Source organism: Muscardinus avellanarius (assembly GCF_963383645.1).
Source record: "Muscardinus avellanarius genome assembly, chromosome: 2".
Taxonomy (NCBI): domain Eukaryota; kingdom Metazoa; phylum Chordata; class Mammalia; order Rodentia; family Gliridae; genus Muscardinus; species Muscardinus avellanarius.
Window position 1 is genome coordinate 142,614,746 of NC_137787.1, and position 5,252 is coordinate 142,619,997.

Here is a 5,252-nt window from a genome sequence, read left to right on the forward strand (position 1 = left end):
TAGTTTTTCAAAGTAGTTTCTGATAATCCTCTGGATTTCTACACTGTCAGTAGTAATTTCTCCTTTTTCATCCCTTATCTTCATAATTTAGGCTGATTCTCTCTTTTTTTTAGTTAGGTTGGATAGTGGTTTATCTATCTTGTTAATTTTTTCAAGAAACCAGCTTTTGGTTTTGTTGATTTTCTGTATTTTTTATTCTGTATTTCATTAATTTCTTCTCTAATTTTAATAATTTCCTGTCTTCTACTGGCTTTGGGGTTCAATTATTTCTGCTTTTCAAGGGCTTTGAGGTGTGTTGTTAGAAAAAAAATTGAAGATTTTCTGTTTTTCTTTTTTCTTTCTTTTTTTTTTTTGGTGGTAGTGGGGTTCCTGGAAGCCCTTCTTCCTCCGGGCTACACTCCCAGACCTATTTTATATTTTTGAAACAGTGTCTCTTACGCCAGCACGGCTGGCTTCGAACCTGCGCGATCCTCCTGTCTCCGCCTCCCAAGCGCGGGGATTACAAGCGTGCGCCACCACGCCCGTTCTGTTTTTCTTTTTTTTTTTTTGTGGGTCTGGGGGTGGAACCCAGGGGCATTTGACCTCCGAGCTACACTCCCTACCCTATTTTTTATTCTTTATTTTGAAACCGGGTCTCACTGAGTTGCGGAGGGCCTCACTAAGTAGCTGTGGCTGTCCCCGAACCTAATCCTCTGGTCTCAGCCTCCCGAATGCTGGGATTACAAGCGTGCGCCACCACGCCCGGCTTCTGTTTTTCTTATGTGAGCACTCAGTGCTATAAATTTTCCTCTTAATACTGCCTTCAAAGTGTCCCAGAGGTTTTGATATGTTGTGTCTTTATTTTCATTTGTTTCTAGCACAATTCGTATTTTGTTGTATCTCTTTTTTTTCTTTTTCTTTCTTTCTTTTCTTTTTTCTTTTTTTTTCTTCTTCTTCTTTTTTTTTTTTTTTTTGGTGGTACTGGTGTTCCTAGAAACCCTTCTACCTACAGCCTAAACTCCCAGACCTATTTTATATTTTTTAAATTTGGAAACAGGGTCTCTTAAGCCAGCAAGACTGGCTTCGAACCTGCGCGATCCTCCTCTCTCCTCCTGCCTAGTGGGAGAATTACAAGCATGCGCCACCACACCCAGCTATCATGTCTCCTTTTATGACTATTTTCCACATGAAATATACATACACACACACACACACACACACACACACACACACACACACACATATATATATATATATATATATATATATATATAAGCTATTCATATATGTGACTTTTTTGTGTATGCTGGTGGTTGAACCCAGGGCCTTGTGCATATTTTTTTTTTTGCAGCTTTATAACTTTTATTTGGCTTTCAGTGGTTAGTTCTCATCCACGTTGACTGTCTGCAGATATTTGAAGGTGGTAGCGGGAACATAAGTGACCAAGGTATAAAGTTTGTTGGGTGAGTCTTCATCCTCATTCTGCTTTTTGGACAATCACACATGAATCCGATATGGAACGTTCCTGATTCCTTTGGCCCAGACGGCTTTGTTGAACCTGGTATCAATGCGCACATCTGGAGCCCCCATCTCCTTCATGGCAAATTTCCGTTCTCCTTGAGTGCCTGAGGGGCATGCTTCTTGAAACCCACTCCGTGGATGCGCTTGTGAATATTGATGGTGTACTCCCGTGTTGCCACCTCATTGATGGCTGAACGGCCCTTCTTCTCTCGCCATCCTATTTTGTGGGAGCCATTTTGCTGGGCCCAAGTTGGAAAGCCCTTATGCATATTAAGCAGATACTCTACCACTGAGTTATATCTCCAGCCCCATAATTCTTAATATATATTTAATATACTTTAGATAATTTTATTTTTTCTTTTTTGTTATTCTCTTACATTTGGACAGGTATTAACAATTTCTTGTACTAAACAAAAACTGAGGTGAATTTCTTTGTGTATATAGCTTTCCTGACTTTGGGATTATTGACATTGACTGGGATTCCCAAGAGGAATTCTGGATCGAAGAGTTCGAAGGATCAGAAAGCTCTATATATTTATAATTTAACTGGTTTGGGGGACTGTGTTCCATAAGCTCTTTTGGATGCACAGAATCACTCAAGTTACCTCTGTCACTGGGAAGTTTGTAGGAGTGACAATTATAGAAATATTCAGGCAGGAATCCAAGTCATGGAACCAGACCTTGTAATAACCTTAAGAAAGGAGAACTGGCTGAGCTGTGTAGGCTGCACCCGATGGTGCAGTTCTGGGACAGCTACCTCACACTCTCCAGCAGCAGCAGCCCAGGAAACTGCCCCAAAGACCTAGCATAGGCTCTGCTTCACCATCTTCTCCTGCTACCAACTCCTGTTCCCTTCTTATTATTCTCCCCATAGAAGCAATCTCATTGGCGGATGGCTATGTAGACAGAATCTCTACTACTACTTCAGGTTATCTCACTGCTCACATGCACAGATCATATTTTTTTTACTACTCTTGGTTAAATGCTCATTTCTGTCATAATCCTTTGTGGGGTTAAGGGGGCGGAACATGGCTCCTTTGTATTGAAACATGATTCATGATACCTAGTACCAATGGCATGGGAGCTGATGTGCCATCATGGAGTATCTGTGCCAGATACCTGGATGAAGGCTCAGTGGGCATAGGGAGCCAGTCATACACCCATCAAAGAGGCAAAAGATTATAGCAGCAGCATTCACAAGAGCCAAAAGGTAGAAGCAACCCCAATGTCTGTTAATAATGACTGGAAATGCAAATTGTGGTTTCTACATAGAGTTGACTATTATTTAGTGACAAAAAGGAATGAAGTAATGATACCTGCTACAATGTGGATGAACCTTGAAAATAGTTTGCGACTTGAAAGAAGCCATACACAAAAGACCACAGGTTGTATGATTCCATTTACATAAATATCCAGAATAGCTGGACATGGTGGTGGCATGCCTATAATCTCAATACTTGGGAAGCTGAGACAAAAGGATTGCAGGGTTGAGGGCAGCCTTAGCAATTTTGTTAGACCCTGCTTCAAAATAAAAAGGGCTGATCTGGGTGTGGTGGTGCATGCTTGTAATCTCAGCATTTGGGAGGCTGAAATAGGAGGATAATGGTTTGCAGACAGCCTCAGCTACTTAGTGAGGCCCTTTGCAACTCAGTGAGACCCTCTTTCAAAATAAAGAATAAAAAAATGGGGCTGGAGTTGTAGCTCGGAGGTAGAATGCCCCTGGGTTCCATCCCCAGTACCGCAAAAATAAATAAATAAATAAATTAATTAATTAAATAAAAAGGGCTGAGGGTGTAGCTCAGGGTTAGAATTCCCTTGGATTCAATACCCAGTATGAAGAAGGAGAAGGAGAAGGAGAAGGAGAAGAAGAAGAAGAGGAAGAGGAAGAGGAAGAGGAGGAGGAGGAGACTTAAAAAATATATCCAGAATATGTGAATCCATAGAGAGATAGAGCAGATTGGTGTTTACCAGGAGCTGAGGATGGGGGAGATGAGGAAGCAACTGTATGATGGGTACTAGGGAGCCAGGTGTGGTGGCGCACACTTGTAATCTCAGTACTTGGGAGGCTGAGACAGAAGAACCTCAGGTTCGAAGCCAGCCTCAGCAGCTTAATGAAGCTGTCAGCAACTTAGTGAGATCTTGTTTCCAAATAAAATATAAAATAGGCCCGGGGGTATATCCCCGGAGGTAGAAGTCCCCTGGGTTCCATCCCCAGTACCTAAATAAATAAATAAATAAATGGCACTAGGTTTCTTTTTGGAGTGATGTTTGAAACTAGAGGTGGTAGTTCATCATTGTGGATGTACTAAATGCCACTCAATTGTTTCCTTTTTTAATTGTTTCCTTTAAAATGATTAATTTTATGTTATATAAATATCATGTATTTTTAGAGTACATAAAAAGGTGGAAGAGTGCTGTACATCTGCTAGTGACAAGTAGACACTGACTTCTTTTTAAGTTTTGCCAATTTTACAGGCCAAATCAGCATCAGGTTGTTCTAAGGTCCATTTCTTTGTTGTCAGTAGTGTTCATTCATTTGTTCAACAAATATTTACTAGCCAGACAAAGTGCCACAGACTGTAATCCCATACTTGGAAGGCTAAGAGAGGAGGATCGCAGATTCAAGGCCAGCCTCAGAAATTTAGTGGGGCCCTCAGCAACTTACTGAGACCCTGTTTCAAACTAAACCATAAATTGGACATGGTGGTAAATACCAGTAATCCCAGTACTTGGGAGGCTGAGACAAGAGGATTGCAGGTTTGAAGACAGCATCAGCAAGTAGTAACACTCTCAGCAACCTATAAAGACCCTATTGCAAAAAAAATTTTTTTTTAATTGGGGTAGAAGGGTTTTAGCTCAGAGGTAGAATATCCCTGAATACAATCCCCAGTATCATAAATTAAAAAAAAAACTAGCTAACAAACAAACAAAAATAAAGCTCAGAGGTAGAACACCCCAGTACCACACAGGCACACATAAAATTACTAAGTATCACTCTGGTGTCAGGTACTATTCCAGGTGCTGCAGGCATGGCAGTGTATTATTATCCCTTAGACTTCTACATGTCCATCTTCTTAGAGATGGGTGATCTTCAATTGAGAAACTCCCACACAAGCGAGGAGAAGACTGCTTACCATTCTAACTTTATTAAGAATATAGCAAATTACATAGGCAATCAGAGGTCTCACTGTATTATTACAACAAAGATGTCGGTTGGTTGGTTGGTAGGTTGGTTGGTACTGAGGTTCCTGGAAACCCTTCTACCTCCGGGCTACACTCCCAGATCTAATTTTTTTTTATATATATATTTTTACTTGGAAACAGGGTCTCTTAAGCCAGCGAGGCTGGCTTTGAACCTGCAGGATCCTCCTGTCTCCGCCTCCCAAGCGCGGGGATTACAAGCATGCACCACCACGCCCGGCTAACAAAGATGTCTTTTTATGTAAATAAAAAAGTAACTTCGTGAGAAAAGGTTGAGTGGAGAAGAACAAGATGAGCTTCACACAGTAATCTACAAGGACACCAGACCCACAGTTTTTCTGCTGGGGAGAACTCCGTGTCACTGGGCTAGGCTCCAGGTTTCACTGGCTCCCATCTTCAGGATTTCTCAGCTATGTTCAAAACCAGCCTTGGTTCTCAGAGTTTAACAATTAGCCTGTCAGAAAACACATTATGGGTCAGGTCCCTTCAGTAATGAACAAGCTCTGATACAGTCGAGGAAGGGCCACTTGTAATCCCAGCATTTGGGAGGC

General features: G+C 41.4%; 1 pseudogene across 1 annotated transcript; it reads right to left on the minus strand.

Moving 5' to 3' along the window:
• Positions 1-1,359: 1,359 nt before the first annotated feature.
• On the minus strand, positions 1,360-1,735 carry LOC308279771 (large ribosomal subunit protein eL31-like; annotated as a pseudogene). The gene has a single exon. The product of its transcript is annotated as a large ribosomal subunit protein eL31-like (transcript).
• Positions 1,736-5,252: the final 3,517 nt, after the last annotated feature.